Here is a 19,144-nt window from a genome sequence, read left to right as displayed (position 1 = left end):
AAGGGCTTTGCAGCAAGGCAGGCATGGAAATATCACTCATCTTTAACAAGTAGTACATTCTATGAACATACACAATCTCAACTACAGAGTGTGCTGAATAAGGAGCAAGCAAGATTAAACTCTAGGTAACTTCGTGTTTAAAAAGCAGGGAGAAAAGAATCCAACCAAAGAGATTGCACAAATCAAGAGAATAACAACAGAGTTGAGCCATGGAGTCCTGCAGGAGATTTATGCTAGAAACAGCCACTTGATGGCTGAACTGTTAATACCCTCATCGTTAATGATTGCAGTGTGGTAAATGGTGATCCTAGTTAGAAGGAGAAACTCCGTGGTGGCTCAGTCTGCCATTCTGCCCTGACCTGCTACTCACAATTTCCTGAGGCTAGGCTGCAGCCCTCAAGCCCCTTGCACAAGTGTAAACCACTAACGTTTTCCAACCCCCTTTTGATTGGTTGACCCACAGCCTGTCGGAACCATGAAACCACAGAACTCCATGAGAGACTGAAGGTGTGCCATCATGGAAAGTACCCAACTGCTTCTCCCCATATTACATTATGATTGGATGGGACTCGGGAGCTTTCTCTGCGGTTTTCCCCTTTAAAACTTGCTGTTGCCCATGGCTCGGAAACGCGGTCTGTAGCCCGAACCCTGTCGCCTCCCTGATATCAGGTTTTTTTTTCTAAATAAATTCACAGTTTGCTCAAACCCGGTCTTTTCATGGTGAATTATTCCCAGATTCTCGGACCCTAACAGTGAATACAAAGATGAAAGAGTTTGTCTTCTTGCTCTGTTCTTCCACAGTGAACTCTTGATGGATTAGAACAATGTTGGAATTATGTTTGTAATGTTTTCCCTCCTCTCAGTAATTTCTACCACACACCTCTGCTCATCTCTACCCAACCATCTATACTATTTCAGTATAATAGGGATTATTACTTCTTTGTTTCACTAAATTTTTCTTGTGTTTGGGGAACCACATATTATGACATGTATTGTGGCTTTACCTCTCATTGCAGAGCCTAAAAATAAGGGATATTCTTTCCTTGTGCTTGTGAGTCCCACATCTCTGCAATCTGCATTTCAACATGCAAAGGGCTGAATACAGAATCATCACTTTTTGAGCTTTTATGTAGGGAAAATCATATTGTCCTTCCCTAATGCAGCTAACTCTAAAGCAGAAAAACTCAAATCTCCCTGAGACTTTGGTATAATTTTTATGCTGATCTTATTACATAGGTAGAGTAAAGGAATAAACCTTATAAGCACGATACAGATATAGACATGCAAGAGTTGTATTTTTACATAAATGCATATGTAAAGAATTGTTTTACACTTTAATAAGCAATTGTTTTGTTTGATTAGAAATGTCTATAGCTTTAGGGGAAAACATAATAACACATTAAACATTTTTTAAAAACGTGTCATATGCAGATTTTCATGACCATTCTATTTATAATTGCTGAAAATTGTAGTGAAAGCTAATATCTATCAATAGAGAAATAAATATAGACACACAATGCAACCCTGCTCAGAAAGAAAAGTATAAGCTGTCAGTGCATTGAAAATATGATTTGATCTTCAAATAATGATTCTAAGGGAAAGAAGACAGAGAAAGGTATATATGTTATGCTTTTCTGATTCCATTTTATAGTATCCTAGAAAATGCACACTAATGGTTACTGACCAAGAGCAGATCAGTTTCCATGGGAATGGGGTTTCTGAATAGGTAAGTTGACTTGGACAGGGATGCAAGTGAAATATTGCCAGGGGGAGTGAAAAAATTGTGGCTGTGACTGACGTACTTGATATCTAGATTTCGATGATGGTCTTGCAAAAGCAATGTGCCAAAGCATTATACTGTATTCTTAAACACATTGTTTATCTATGCTTTACTTATTATGTAAGGTACAACTTGGAAAATCTGTTATAAACATAGACTCATATGATTTTCCAAGAAAGAAAAGATACCACAAACCTCAGAGACCAAATCCCTGCAGCCAGATGGCTTTATGCTTTTTTTCCTAAACTATTTTGTTCTAATATCCCTGTCCCTCCAAACACATGTTATGGCTTTAGGAAAAACATCTGTATCCAGCCTAAACATTTATGCCTAAAAGCATCTCTGAAAGCCTTGTAAACACCTTTTCTCTGGAAATGTATATGAAAACACAGGAGAGGAAACAGAAATTCCACCTTGATTGACTCATCTGTTCTCAAAGCCAAGTCTTAATGGTGGTTTGGCCACATGGCATGTGGCTAAGCAGAGCAGACCAAGATGGAGCCAAATTGCTTAAATTTGAAACTAAGCACTGCCATGTAGCAGTGATGTGGCCTTGAGAAACTGGTCCTTAGATTGGTGATGACAGAACCATCTCATAGGCGTTTTGGATAACAAAATGAATACATGTCAGTCATGCCCAGCCCCACTGTGGTAGACACTAAACTGGATATAAGAAGTAAAATATTGTAAAGAGATCTATTTTAATCAAAAACAAATGCTAGTGGGGATAATGAAAGGAAAGTGTATGCAGAAAAGTTGATATAAAATGAGATGTAAAAACGTGTATAGTTGGAAGTCCTTATAATAATCAAACATTTGACAACCTCAGACCTGCCCTGATTTTTGTAGATTTAGGCTTATCTTCTGGGAAAACAAAACATAAGAAGCTCTGGCAGCAGGCATATTTGGCTGAACATAGTCAGTGATGAGCATTTATACCTAAATAAGAGGACCAAGTAAAAGCTGCTCGTTAAACAATGGCTGCTTTCACTGGCTGGAGTACCAGCCTCCAGCAGCGCAGGGCTCAAAGGGGATCCACAGAGTTGGCGCATACTATGACTTTTTTATCTGAGAGGGTTAAGGGAAAACACACTCACACACTCTCTTGATGATCTCCTTCTTTATTCTTCTGTATTCTCCATTCTGTGTCCTATATTCTCTTTCTTATCTCCCTCCAGAAATGTGCCTCTGTCTCTCTTGATGTTTTCTTTCTAACTCATTTTAACTCTATCTTTATTCTTTCACTTATAGCTTATGTACCCCAGCAAAAATCTTTCAGGTAATATAAAAATTACAATGTGATTACAATCTGTTTTACAAGTGAATGATTACAATAAATACAAGTTAAAAACAGCATGTTCTCCATATCCCTTACATGATTAAACATTTTACATATTACAGGTGAAAAACAAATTATCATACATTCATACCGAAGCAACTTGTTACAGATTAATAGAGTGTAAGTAAGCAAGGTATTCTTTTACCAGCAGGCTTCATTCTGCAGGTACAAAGAAAGGACCAATCACTTTATTACTTATCTCAAAAGGTAATCTTATAAGAAATCTTAAAAGAATCACAAATCTAAACTTTTATATATGAAAAAGAATCAATCAGCTCTACTTTAAATCTGTAGGGTACATACCCACCCATCAATAGATTTTTATATCAAGAGATTGAGGGCATAAATAGGTATAAGAAATTAATCATCACCTTTGGTCATCAACCAATCCTAGCAAGAAAAGCATGTCAGCTAATGATAATTGGGATGCTCTGTTCTTGTTCCCTGACCTTAACAAGTTCCTCATTCAACTATGTGCCTTTCTAAAACTTTATATTGTCTTCTTGGGTTTTTCACCTCAAAATTATTTGACAAAGACATCTTAGTCTAACTATAAGTTATTTTCAAAGCTTTGTTTCAGCTATGATGCACTTGGATCCTTCTTCATCTGCTCTGGGTACTACCCAGACAGTCAAGCTCACCCAGCCTAGGTCAGAGAGACAGAATATATTCCTTCTCCAGAAAAAGTGGTGTTGACTCAAATGTTAGTACATTTAGTGGTAGCCCCAAAGAGAAACCCACTGTCCACACAGAGTATCTAAAGCTGCTAATTTTACATGTCAACTTGAATGGCATTTGGCAAGCATTGTATGTCTAGGAGGATGATCCTGAAGGAGTTGTTGGAATGAGTGATGGAGATTTATCTCAATGTGGGCAGATACTACTAGATTGACTGGGGTTCATATAAAACAAAAAAGAGAGGAAAGGTCTCTCCTCTCAGAGCTGGGACATCCTTTTCTGAATATCAGAACTTTGTATTCCACAAATTTCGGACAGTAGAATTTGGAAGAACAGATTTCAATTAGCTTCCCTAATTCTGAAACTTTAAGACTAGGTCTGACCTATGGTATCAGTTTCCTTTGTAAAGCCTGCTGTGAGACCTATCAGCCTTCATGATCATGCAAAACAGCTCACTTAACAAATCATACGTTTGTCTGTCTACTCATTTGTCGCTCTAGCCTCGCTTCTTACAGACTTCCTTTCTCTTTGAGAAACTGGAGCTTCAAACAACTTTCCAGCATCTTTATCGGCCTTAAATAAGAACGGATATTCAAATATTGATAGCCATTTGAGGAAAGCCTCCATGGTAAAGGAGAAAGCAAATCAGACAGCTAAAAAGAAACTAGATAGAATGAAAAAAAAAAAACAGAACAAAATCCTTTCAAAATACCACATTCCTTTAATAGGAGCAGGATGCCTCTGCAAACAGAACAATCAGACAGGATAGCTATTTGAAATTAAAAATTTAATTGCTGGCCGGGCGGTGGTGGCGCACGCCTTTAATCCCAGCACTTGGGAGGCAGAGCCAGGCGGATCTCTGTGAGTTCGAGGCCAGCCTGGGCTACCAAGTGAGTTCCAGGAGAGGCGCAAAGCTACACAGAGAAACCCTGTCTCGAAAAACCAAAAAAAAAAAAAAAAAAGAAAAAAAATTTAATTGCTGCCTTAGGCCAGGTACCTGGATGCAAAGCCTGATGGAAAATTCTTGTTTAAGCCGTGGATTGACAGAGGGTATTCAAGTATTCAGGATAGTAGAATACCTGAGGTAAGGCAGGGCCAGAAACCTCTGAAAGACTCAGGTCTCAGGAAGAGGTATCTTCCAATCTGGCTCCACTGGGAAAGACAGGGTAGTATACATTGCACCATTGCATGAACCTCTGGTTAAATTAAGGGTTTAAACATTTAACACCATAACTATCTTAATTCTAAGCCTCCTTGGGTGGGCACCTAGCTACTGAAGAGAGGTAGCTTATAGTGGAACACAACAATTCTATGGAGAAGGGAATACTGGTATATCTGAGCTCCCACCCCCAGCCCGGGCTGCTCATGAATGGGTTACCTGCACGCCACCTTCTCATCCATTTTCTCCATTCAATTTTTGTCCTCTCCTAACAGCTCTTCATAGTCAAATTTTCCTTCTTGCTCAAGGAAAACATTATACAAATAATGAGCTTTTGAAATACTGTGAGTCATTTTGGCTAATTTAGCTGTTGAAAACTTTAAATAAATAATAGCAAGAATTGCTTGCACTAAGTCTCAGAGTCCTCCGATAAATATATGCCAACTCTTTGGCTAGCACCTGGCATCTGTCTCCTTCCACTTCTATTTTTATGTTTGGGTTATATAACTGAGGAACTTTCATGTAAACTTTCTTCCACTTTCATTGTATTAATAGTTGTGCTATAAAAATGATGAGAGGAGAATTATCAAAGAAATTACACAAGAAAAAAATTCCAGCCGTGAAAGGCATATATAACTCCAGACTAAAAGTGCCCACTGAGTGCTGAGGGACGTGAATAAAAACAGAGCCACAGAAAGGCACATCATGAAATCTTAGAACACTGGGGAAAAGAAAGATGCCAATCGTTTCAGGTAGAAACCCAGGGCTATTTCTGTAAGCTTTTTGACACTGTTTGACTTAAACCAGAAGTCATAACAGCTATAATACAATACACACATTTCCGAGCAATCTTACATTCCACAAAATTAATCACTAAAAATCATAGTGCCTATAAGGAAAAATAGCTCCAAGGAAGACTCCTAAAACCTAGAAATATTTCTGTTTTCCATCTTTGGTTATATAATTTGTTAATTAAAGTACTAAAATCCCCATAACAATTCTAAGATAAATCAACACAGATTTTTTTATTCAAAGCTGGTATGGGACAATAGAACAGTAAGGCATGTAATTAACAGGAGGTCCAGCTAGGAGTAAAATCCAGAATGTCTATTCTGTCGTTATGCCACACCAAAGTCATGAAAGAGGTGGTGTGATGTGTCATACAAAGTCACAAAATTTGGGTGGAAAGTGATTCCTACACCCTTAGTCATATTCTCCAGTCCAGTGAGAACTCGGCATCTGGAAGATCTATGAGCACTTCCTGTGATTGACATCAGACACACACACACACACACACACACACACACACACAGGCATGCACACGAGCACACTTTTAAATAGGGAATTCTAATCATGCTCTCTTCATCTATCTAAAGTTTTAAACAGGAAATTCTAAGTAGCCCATGACTTGCCAGTACGGGAGAGATGAAAGGAACCAAGCCTGGGTTGGAGCTGAAGACTGCTTATGAACTAGTTCTGTTTTCCTTCTCTCTCAATAGTTATTAACAGCTTTGCTCCCTTCTACCCACAGAAGTTTTTTATTTGTTTGGGTTTTAAGACAAGGTCTTATTATATCGCTCAGGCTGGCCTCCATCTTTAGAGCCTCCGGCTTCAGACTCCAGTTGTGGGGATTACAGGTGTGTGTCACCATACCTGGCTCAGGTGTTTCTCACAGATGTTAGTGGAGGTGGGAGCAGATGGAGTAGGTGATAGGTGGGACATCCTCTGGATAAATCTGAGAGCTCATGCATATGTTTGTGGAGGTGGGGGCAGGTGGGGCAGGTGGGACAGGTGGGGCAGGTGGGGCAGGTGGGGGCAGGTGGGGCAGGTGGGGACAGGTGGGGCAGGTGGGGCAGGTGGGGCAGGTGGGGCAGGTGGGGCAGGTGGGGCAGGTGGGGCAGGTGGGGCAGGGGACAGGAGGAACACCTTTGGATAAATCTGAGAGCTCATATAAACGCTAGTGAGTGCAGGCAGATGGAGTAGGTTAGGAGGTTAGATTTATCTCTGGATAAATCTGAGGGCTCATACAAGCTCAGGAGAGCAAAGTGTCAGTACAGCAGAGTCCTACAACTCTGGTTGTATTATTTCCAGGGACGCCCAGTCCTGGAAACTTTACTTAATGTGAACTGTCCCATAGGTGTGGTGTGATATGTGGATTTCCCTGGAAATCTTCAAGATAACATTCCTTCCAACAGCAAATTCTCATTAAAAACAAACAAACAAAAAACAAAAAAAAACAAACAAATACCACTGACAGCTCCTGAAAGGTGAGCATGCAAGAAAGCTGGGATGCAGCCGGCCCAGGAACCGTTAGCATCCATGGTAGTTTCTCCTGCCAACGTGGTGCAAGCTGAAGTACCATTGAAACAAGTCTCTGGGTGTGTCTTTCAGGGTGTCTCTGGACTGGCTGGGTTAATTGAAGTGAAAAGACACACCCTAAATGTGGACAGCATCATCCCATGGACTGGGTCCTAAGACTGAGTCAAGAGAAGAAAGAGAACTGAGCAGAGGCATTCATCAGTCTCATTACGGCAGTGGACTCGCTTTGACCCCAATCACCCCCTGTTCTAGCCATAACTCCCCTGCCATGGTAGACGATGCACCCTGGAACTGCAAGTGAAGATGAACCCTTCCTTCCCAGGTTGTCTTTGTTGAGTATTTTTGTTGCAGCAACGAGACAAATGGCCAACATGTCTTCTCAATGGTAGAAAACAGTGCTCTGGAATTAAAGCATAGATGTCCCCAAACTTGTGAATTCATTTCTATTTCTCCTCAGGGGCAAGATGCACTCTACCCACTCTCATGCTTTATGCAATCTTCACCATCTACTACAAAAAGTTTTTTCACTCGGGTGAAAGACGTGATGGAAAACAAAGAAACTGAAGGAAAAGAATAAGACAGCAAAGAGAGGTAATGGTGACTCTCTAACATTCCCTTGATCAAAACTGCAAAAACAAACTGCAGCCCTCTCTGACTGTACCCTAAAACAGCAGAGGACAAAGATAACATCTCCACTTTGCATCAGGTGTTCAACCTTACCATAGACCATGACTTGATTTTCTTTCCTTTTCTTATTCGTAAAAACTCTCCCGGGTAAGGAAAAGACCTAAAGAGGTTCAGACAGCCTCAATTCCGATTTTCAGATGAGTGATCCCGAGTCCTAGTGCATACCTGTTCTTTTCTAAGCCTGTTGATTTTATTATGTTATAAAATGCTAAGTCATGTTTATTCCATTTTGCTTTTTGTATTTTTTGACACTATCTAGTTTTCGGCTTACATATATGCTTAAGGTTTTATGATAACAATGCCTGTGTGTGAGAGTGAGTTTATTTATGTGAGTGTGTATATGGATTTGAGAGAAAGTGTGTGTTTGTGTGAGGGAGTGTGTATGTGAGGGTGTGTGTATGTGTGTGTGTGTGTGTGTGTGTGTGTGTGTGTGTGTGTGTGTGTTATCCTAACAATGGTTATCAAGTAGTAAGTCCATTGCAGCCATTTTCCTGAGTAATCTTAGCTTTTTTAACAGCCACCTCCTGCTAGGTTCAGTGACAGCTTTCCCTGATATTTAATGACAATTTCTTTTAATTTAACATTTTTAATGAAAAATAATGTAGGAGTTAAAATTGAGGGACAAGTACATTGGCACCATAATTGGCTTCAAACCTACCAATTAAACATTATATGAATTAAAGTTTTATGTGATTTTAATTGTACCTTCAATAAGTGAAGAGTACAGCTTGTCTGTTAAATATACAATGAATTATTTAACCACTAGATTTAGCCCTGAATTTTCATAGATTTTAATTACCTGCAGAAACAGCAGAAAAATAACAAAGGAAGAGTGTGAGCCAAATATGGTCAATAAGATCTTTTGTCTCTGCCTCTCTTCAAAAGGAGAAAACATCCATTCACGTGACAATACTTGTATAATTTCAAAGTAATTAAGGTTATAATTAGTGCTGATCCCAGCGTAGACATTATCAAGCTTCCCTAAAGCATAACTGGAGGTTTAAGTTCAAGGATGTAGGCTGAAATGCAGAAACAGGATCTAGTTGTCTATCATTTCAAAATATTTCCATCGAGTTGGTCTAAATCTGACTGAAACAGAGAAAGTAGGTTGCCTAGTTTTCATGTCCCTAAATAAAAGTCCCTGGAATGCATCCCAGTCCTCATGGTAGTCTACTTAGTAAAGAGTCATAACAAAAAGAGAGGACCTTCCCATTGCCTCTCCCAGGCCTGGGAAGAACAAAGATGTTCATAATTAATCATCAGACATGCTTCCCACTTCCTGAACAACTCATGTGTGAGGTACCAAGTTAGGTGCCACCAGCCTACATGGAAATATGAACTAGATGTAAATTGGGCTTGTTGAGAATGGAGACCACTGGGGCAATTCTCTCCTCACCAGATCCTTACCTCATCTACTTCACATAAAGGGCATCATCCCTGAGATCAGGAGGCACTCTGGGAGAAAAAACTAAAAGAGAATTTTGCCCTTGTAAGGTGAGTCAAGAGTCTTTGCTTTAAATCCTAGGTGTTACTCTTTGGTGTGATTTTCATTTCTCTCTGCGTGGAAAAGAGACCCTGTAATTCTTTAGAAAAGCCTGGCAGCTGCAGATTTATTACAAAACCACAGTGAATCCATATCCACTGTCATTAAAGCATTCTGTGAAATGATTCAGTGGTGAGTCTTGAAAGAAAAGGGGAAAAATATTGGCAGAAAGGGAGTTATGATGATATGTGATTTGGTGATCCCAAATTGTTAAACTGCATAATAAGAATACAAAAGTCCCCTTGATAAACTCAATTCCCTGGATCTCCTGCTGGCTGCATTCGTTATATCAGCTGGGAACGTTGCCTTAATGACATCTGCAAGGCTCAATACTCTGTAGACTCCACACTGTGTCTGCAGGATCATAAATACCTTGCTAGAATCAAAGCTTTCAGAAATCAGGGAAGGTGTCAACTGGACCTGGTGCTGATGAGGCATATAGAAACATGAGCAGAGGCCCAACTTGTCCCATCATTTCTCAATTTTCTGTCTGCCTTCCAGGGTTGTAATAGTTGATTAGAAATGGAATAAGAAATCCAGGGCAGCGACTGATCAGGCCTTGCTTAATGAGGCTGGTGAACCTCTGGCTCAGAGAAGTCCCTGTAGACTTAGAACCCACATCCACTTTTTTTTTGCTGCAATGGTTTATTCCATCACCCCCCTTCTTCCACTGGGTCCTTTCTACCCTGATGTTTGATGAGTCTCTGAGTTAGTTGACCTCCATGCTCTGCCTTTTCTTCTCCCATTAGCTTCCTCAAACAGGCTCATTTTCCTTTTCCCCTTGGATCTGATGCAGTACTAACCCTTTGTGTTTTTAAAAATGATCACCTTCCCATCATTCCTGTGTCATTCTGTGTCCTTTTTTCCTTAGTTTTGAGCAGAGTTTCGGAAAACTATTCATCATTTTGAAGATGCACCCTACTGTGCCTGCCTTACTTAGAGTCACTCTCTATATGTTTACCCCTATCTATCTCAGTGCATCTTCCCCTCCAAATTAGAGGTCAGAAAACTATGGCCTTCCAACCAGTCTTACCCTTAACAAAATCTGACACATCATACACATGCATGACCACACTCATGTTTATACTTTATCCGTCCCATTCATTTTACTGCAGAATTGAGTACTTGCACAGAGATAATATATTCCTTAACAGAAAAAAAGGTATTTCTGCTTTACATTAAAAGATTTTCAAATATAAGTCAGTTGGTAGGGACCTGTTATCCTAATTACTCAAGAGACTAAGGAAGAAGAACCATAAATGCAAGACCTGACTGGGCTATAGAATGAGTTCAAAGCCAAATTGAGCAATTGAGCCAGACCCTATCTTGAAGTAAAAAGTAAAGAAAGGGGCATAGGATGTGGAGCTCAGTGGTAGAGTCTTTGTCCAGCATGTGTGAGACCCTAAGTGCTACCCTAACACCTCAAATTGAAAAGAGAAAGCACCCTTAAAATAAAGAAAGGAACAAACAAAAACAAAGCAAAGCAAAACATTAGCTTTTGGTCTTGGCCATTGTGCTGTGACCTACTTTTCTTTCTCAACTATCACAAGGTTGGGAAACGCAGCCAAGAACAACCAAACTAGAAACCCCAATTGGTTTCATTTTACTGTGTGGTAGTTGGGCCTACACTCTTAGAATTGTCAACTAACTAAAGAGCCCATATTGTTTCCAAACATATTACTGTCTTAGTGTTTTGTTGCTATGAAGAGACACCATGATCACAACAACTCTTATAAAAGAAAGCATTTAATTGGAGCTGGCTTACAGTCTCCGAGGTTTAGTCCATTATCATCATGGTGAAGAGTATGATGGCACACAGGCAGACATGGTGCTAGAGAAGTAACAGAGTTGTATAAGAAGATCCGTAGGCAGCAGGAAAAGAGAGCCACAGGGTCTGGTTTGGGATTTTCAAACCTCAAGGCCCACCCTCAGTGATACACTTCCTCCAACAAGGCCACACCTACCACAACAAGGCTACACTACCTACACCTCAGACAGTGCCAGTCCCTGATAACTAAGCATTCAAATATATGAGCCTACGAAGGTCATACTTATCTGCTGTGGAATATCCTGTATGCTGTAAATATATGTTGTTCTGATTGATTGATCAATAAAATGCTGATTGGCGAGCAGCCAGGCAGGAAGTATAAGATAGGTAGGACAAAGAGAGAGGAGAATGCTGGGTAGAAGAAGCCTGAGGCAAAGAGACGCTGCCAGCCGCCATGAGGGGAAGCATGATGTAAGATATCGGTAAGCCACAAGCAAGGTATAGATTAACAGAAATGGGTTGAGTTTAAGAGTAAGAGCTAGACAGTGGTAGGCCTGAGCTAATGGCTGAGGAGTTTAATTAATATGAGCTTCTGAGTGATTATTTGAGTCCGAGTGGCTGCCAGCCCAGACAGGACTCAAGATAATTCCAGCTACACTTATCCAAACAAGCACAAGTGCTGCTTCTGTTTCTACCCCGTCATAAAATCAAAAGTCATGTGCTGTGGGATGTTCTGTATGGCAAATGTGTTGCTCTGATTGGTCAATAAATAAAACACTGATTGGCCATTGGCTAGGCAGGAAGTATAGGCGGGACAAGGAGGAGAATAAAGCTGGGAAGTGGAAAGCTGAGTCAGAGAGACACTGCCAGCTGCCATGATGACAAACAGCATGTGAAGATGCCGATAAGCCACAAGCCACGTGGCAAGGTATAGATTTATAGAAATGGATTCATTTAAGCTGTAAGAACAGTTAGCAAGAAGACTGCCATGGCCATACAGTTTGTAAGCAATATAAGTCTCTGTGTTTACTTGGTCGGGTCTGAGCGGCTGTGGGACTGGCAGGTGAGAGAGATTTGTCCTGACTGTGGGTCAGGCAGGAAAACTTTAGCTGCAGTCATGCTTTACTTTAGTGTTAATTCCCACTCAGGCCTACCCATTTTCATGAAGACTGTGTGGTGCTCAGGTAACTTCCTACCTTCTGAGATACCACGTTCTACCATTTCACTGACTGTGGCCTCTGCCTCCCTTCTCCTCTCTGCTTCCCTTGGCCTTCCCTCCACTCATGATTTGAGATTTAAGTGAATGGTTTTGCATTGCATAAGATGTAATTTTCCTTTCACTCCAAATGGCAGGTTTTTATATCAAGTGGACACATATTAATGATTCACTTCAGATGGATACTGGATAATTAAAAAAGAAAGAAAGAAAGAATGTATACCCTACCCTAGTTTTTCTTATTCTATATGAGAAGTTCTAATTGGCCGTTGGCTCCACACACACACAAGACACACTCTTGATAAAGGAGTATAAACTGTGAGCCTATATAATGCTCTATTGGAAATACTTCACAAAATCTACACATTGTACACATCCACTTAAAATATGCATTTCCAGGTTCTTTTTAAAAATTAGAAATTCTACAGGTGGGAGAAATGGCTTGAAAGGTAAAACACATGGCTTTTTGTGTTCATGGACCTAAGTTTGATTCCTAGAATTCATATTTTAAAATTCCAGGCATGATGGTGTGTGCTTGTAACTTAGTGCTGGGGAGATGGAGAAAGGAGGATCCATAGTGCTCACTGGTCAGCCAGGCTAGCATAATTGGTAAGCTCCAGGACAATGAGAAGACCATGTCTTAAAGAAAATAGATGGCATTTCTGGTGATGATATCACGGTGGTCATCTGACCCTCATATGTACTCATGTGTATTTGCACCTGCACACATACATGAACACATATACATAAGCAATCATATACATATACATGAATAAATTTAAAAAGTAAAAGTTCTAGTACCTCCAGCATTTCACCACCAATAATATGGAGGTCAGTAGCACTTCCCTCGATAAGAAGGTCATGTGCTTTCTCACTTCTAACTCATCACACTCCCAACAACTTCTATTGGCCTGTCCTAGACAAGCTCAATAATGTAAGCTTCCTACTTACTCCCTATAAACATTTAGTTTTGGAATCCTGATCTAAATACATATGGGAGTGACTCATAAACATTTGAATGAATTTATATTACATGGATGATTTTCAATGAAAGCTCAATACAAGCAAAAGCACAGGCAGCATTATTAGCAGGGCTGACAAATACATGGGATAATATGCCAGATAGATCAGTCAAGTTAATAAAATGGTGAACAATATAGTGTTGTCCCTACAATGTTTGTATCATATCATTTTTATATCATATATCATATCATTTCACATTTGTCCATTTACTCTTGTTTAACTCTGAAAAATACCATAGTCACATTTCCTAAAAATAAATCTTACATCCCTTTTCCTCATCCTACCAAATCATCCCCTTGGCCATCTTTTCACAAAATGATGATTGCCAAGATGCCACAGGTGGTCCAATATTACCCACTCCCAAGGCAACAAAGAATGGAACCTGAAGGAATAAAACCAGTATGTCCTTTGTCAACATATAGCTTGGACATTCACAGTGAAACAGAACCCATCAAATACTTCATTATCTATTCAGCTGGTTTTTTTTTTCTGTTGCTCCTATCTTTACCTTTGTTTTGCTCTATTGTCCTGGAGACCTGATTTGTAAGTGACTCCTTGCTTGGCAATAAAATGCCCTTCTTTATGTATTCCTGACTTAAGAAAACTTGATTGAAATGTTTTTCTCCAGAAGGGAAAACATGGAGTGGTTCCTATTGCTTGTCATGTAAGTCAGTAGATATCAGGTATGGAGAGCCTGCTGAATGAGCAGGAATGGGGAGCCTGCTGAACAAGGTTTTGTGGTGTGTACATTGAACATCTGCTTCCACAAACAAACTTGGCCTCTCAACTTGTTTTAAGCCATAACACAATCACATACCTTTTTTAAAAAAAAATATATATATATATACATGTTCTTTGCACAGTTGAGCTATAATGCAAGTACAAGAACTTGGGAAGGAAAATACTATCTATGTGTCTCATTAACTATACTGTTGAATCTGCCATTCCAGTAGACAATCTCAGATTGTTCATGGCTTCATGGTAGCTAAGGAATCCTAATTACCTGTTTACACTGAAGAATATTTTTTAGCGTGGAAATGGCTGAAGATGGTTTCTTGAAAGAGATTTCTGGTAGTGTTTGGGGTTTAAAGAGGTAAATTTCTTACAGTTGAGGTCTGATGAGAGAGATCTGAATTGTTTAATTACTCAAAGAACAGCAGAAAGGGAGAAACCAGGCCCATAACAGTGAACTCCAGTAACAAGAAATGTGAAGAGAAAATCAGAAGTATTCTCTTCCTCTTGCTTAGGACTATCCCTGTGTGGAAAATTCAAAGCAGAGCTCTCACTTCACATAGAAAATTCCAGAGGTGCCAGCTTCCTAGGCACTGGTCCATTTGAGAGAATCCTCGGGTCTTGCTCTTCCTGTACTTATGCAGAGTCATCACCATCACCCATGGTTTTGTTTTCTAAAATTTAAAAAGCTGTATCGAAAAAAACATAAACATTATGAAAAAAGATTTCTCACACTTTAGAATAAATGTTTGGTTTTGAATGATGTTTCCACAGGGCTCCTTTAAGGAATATATTAATCTATTACAATTTCAGACTCATTGCAATAAGTTATAGTTTTTGCAAACCCACAAATACTTCTCTTAAAAACTTTTAAGTACGTAAGAGCACACATTCACACATAGGTACTTAACCATGTGCCCATTCACACCAACAACTTCGCTTCAGGTTTTAATTAAAGTGCCAATTCCAAAGATTGATGATTTCTAGGAGTATGTACTGAAACAAGTAAATAAAAAGGTTGGTGGCATTTTTGACAGCTGACAAGGTGACAGGAATGTATTACCCAAGTTTCACAAGAATAAATCATCACCATTCTTGTTTTACCTTTGACCTTTCTTTTCTCCTTCCTCAGCTCTGGGAGGAATTCCTGCTTAGGCAGATTAGACACGAGGAGTAGCATCCCTCCAAACCTTGCTCTGGAGTCCAGCATTAAAGCAGTGCAAACCAACAACTGCACATCATAATTACATACAGGATGAACTAGCAGAAAGGTCGAGTTTTCTTCCCTGTGGCTTATCTTGACTGTGAGAGCATCCAAGCCCAGGGGTGTGCTAAGCTGGTGAGACCAGGCAGCATCCAGGCAGAGGACAGATAGGAAGCATCCTTCAGCAAATGCGTTCCAATTTTAGATTTCACTCTCCTTCCTGTCCTCACAGTGGGACAGAGTCTGCTTATTGCAACTGGACAAGACCTCCTTTCACATCCTTGATCTCTCCCAGGGAAGATTTATCCTCTGATAAAACTGGCCACGATTTAGCAACCTGCGTTTTTCTGAATAGAGCCTTCCAGCCACTATAAACACATCTGGGAAGAGAAAATGAAGTGATTTGATGTATTGCAGAGAAGAGATGCCCTTAAATGGAGAACCTAGACTGTGAAGGTTGGTGTGGCTAAGACGAGAAGTGACTTCATGCTTTAACTTACACTTACACCAAATTTCAGCCTCCTAAACATGTACCCATTACCTTTCTGCCCTCTTTTCGCACTTCCACTACCTGGCGGTCTTCTCATCTACTTTCCATTGGTGACAGAGCAGACATATCAGCAACTGTAAAGGAATTGATTTGTGTTCTGTGTTTTTCTTACCATTTTGCTAGCTACGAAGCACAGACAGTATACGTGAAAATTATTCAGAATGTTGTGGGTCTCAGTTACTAATAGATAACTGAGTCCACATAATTAGTATAATGAGCCTCACATTTTAAACATTCAATTTCACACAACTGGAGCACACATATTTATTGAATGGAAATGCCTCCAGTCATTTCCCTCACACTCACACTCACGTAACCCATTACCATTTCCTGCCGCCTATTGACAGGCGGATAATCTATTCTTGTTGTTTGTATGCACAGGGCAAAGCATAACGTTTCAACTCTCCTCAGATAAAGTTCCCTGCCCCTTAATTGAGAAATATTAAACAGATTATAACTGAAGTTGTTTTCAATCAATAATCCTCACAGTCCCGTAGTGAATGTACACTAATGTTAGGCAAACACCTGCCATACACCTCTTCTATTTTTATTTTTATATTTTCCATTAAAGTAATGAATGAAGTTTTTTTTATAAGTACTCATAAGCTCGGTCAAAAATACAGATATTCCAGACAGGCTATGTAGTATTTCCATTTAGGATTTACTTTCATCAAATATGGGGTGTTACCAACATCAATTTTAATAACATAAATTACTCAGCTATACTGTGTACATGCTGCATAAATATCCACAGATAAGGAGAAGTCATAAGGTTGACTTTATTAAAATATTTTCCATGTTTCTTTCAAAATTATTTTAAAGTAACTTGAAAATATTAGTTGGAAAAGATTGAAAATATAAGAGTTGCATGGCGTGGGTACATTTCAACAGCTTCCTTGAAACAATGGACATGAGAAGATATGGAATCAAGCTACATTCAAAGCCAAGAATAGGAACACAGAAGAACGTGCTGCTGACTTTCAACTTGACTTACTCAGTTTCTGAGACATTTTCCAGGATCAGGTCAAGCTCCGGTGACCCCTGCTGAATGGTTCTATCTTTCTCCTTTATAAATGCAATAGTCACAGTGACATGCCAAAATGCCAGGCAGAATAGCAACTCATCGTTAGAAAAAAGAAAAAAACTTAATGCATTCGATTTTGATATGGAGAGCTCACTCTGAAAGCCACGTTTACCCACTTCACTGTGAGACGGCGTGTGCTGTTCAGTCAGCGGCTTTGCTTACAGCGGGCTTCCTGCTGTCAGTCCTATGGATGACATTGCATTCATTCAGATCTCCCATCCCCAGGGCACTACTCTACCACGGGACGCTAATCATCTATCTAATACATTGAGTCAGTGTGTTGAACAGTTTTTCAGAGCCTTGGGAGAGGCAAGACAGAGTTTAAAAAAAAAAATCCCCTAAGAGACAAATCTGAACCTAGAAAAAAAATGTGGGAAAAAAAATGCAACACTTCAGATTTCCCAACCTTCTCCTACTACCTAAATAGCACCAGTGTGGAGGTGAAGAAGATTCTAGTGATTCCTTCATGAGGAATTCACTTTATGTAAACTCACATGGTGAAGCTTTTCTCACAGCTTCCCCAGCTCAGAGACTACTGATCCTTTCTTATGATGGGAACTTGGTAATCTGAATAAATTGAAAGGTCCTAAAAAGTAATTCCTAAGTAGAGACATACATTTTTTTGATATAACATATCCTGATTATGGTTTGCCCTCCCTCTACTCCTCCCAGTTCCTTACCACCTTCACTACCATCTGAATCCACCCCATTTCTATCTCCCATTAGAAAATAGACAGGCTTTTAAAGGATAATATTATAATAATATAGTTATAATATAACATATTAATATAAAACAAACACATCAGAATAGTTCAAAAGAAACAGAAGGAAAAGAGCCCCTAAAAGGCAAGAGAAACATATAGAAACGGAGGCCCACTTGTTCTCACACTCACGAAGGACCTGTGGGAATAAAAATAAAAGGAGAGAGAGAGAGAGAGAGAGAGAGAGAGAGAGAGAGAGAGAGAGAGAGAGAGAGAGAGAGAGAGAGAATAAAAATATATAAAATTTAAAATAAAGAAAAGAAGAAGCCTTGACTGGACATTGTGAAAGAAGGAACCTCCAAAGTTGCAGTTGAGTTTGTTTACTGCTGGCCATCTCCTGGTGGGCGTGCAGCCTACCCTTAGCCATAATTTGCTCCCCCAGTGAGAGAAGGCTCAGCCATTAAAACCTAGGCTCATTACCAAAAGTTTAAGAGATTTTTTTGATAGCTGTAGGGGAAAAAATTGAGAACTTTACCGCAAGTGCACACATGAGCATGCAGAACCACTTTGGAACACTTGCCACTCTATTCAATTACAAGCCTCACCCATAATTGAAAGTGGTCACTCATCTGTTATCTTCTAGTTTCTGCAGGAACAAAACCTTGAAGTCTTCTACAAGCTAGTTCTGGGTTATTAAAAAACAGAGGCTATAGAACATAGAAGCCCAGAAGCCCTTAGACTCCATGAGCAGATAGAAAGCTTGTAACAGGATACGTGAATCAACCGTATGACTACATGCATTCATTTATTGTTTATTTTAACTGTTGTTTTTAGTGGGAGTACAGAAACTCATTCTCCTGCTCCTGCTCCTCTTAGATTTTGAAACAAGGCCTTATAATATAATTCAGTTCTGCCCTCGAGCTCTCCATCTCCCTGACTCACTTCCTGAGTCCTGGAATTTACAGGCACACATCACTACTCCCAATTCCACATGTGCGTGTGTCTGTCTGTGAATGTGATGTGTGTATGTACAAGTGTATGTATGAAAATGTTTTGCGTGTGACTATGGATCAGAGGTCAAAGGACAAACCTAGGTGTTGGTTTTCACATTCTACCTTATTTGACACAAAGTCTCTTGTTCACAGTGTCGTGGGACAAGCTCGCTGACCTTAGAACTTCCAGGAATTCCTCTTCTCCATCTCCAATCTCAACATAGAAGACTGGGATTACATACATGTGGTGATGCATATGACAAGAACATAACCCAGTGACCCATGTCTCTAGCACTAGAAAAAATGTTTTAATTGAAAAAAATGACCATATTGATTTGCTTTTTGTCAAAGTGATAATGAACAATTCAT

This window comes from Peromyscus californicus, unplaced genomic scaffold (assembly GCF_007827085.1).
Source record: "Peromyscus californicus insignis strain IS unplaced genomic scaffold, ASM782708v3 Scaffold_1__1_contigs__length_55948999, whole genome shotgun sequence".
Classification (NCBI taxonomy): domain Eukaryota; kingdom Metazoa; phylum Chordata; class Mammalia; order Rodentia; family Cricetidae; genus Peromyscus; species Peromyscus californicus.
The sequence above is the reverse complement of the archived record's forward strand: the minus strand, read 5'-3'. Positions refer to the sequence as shown.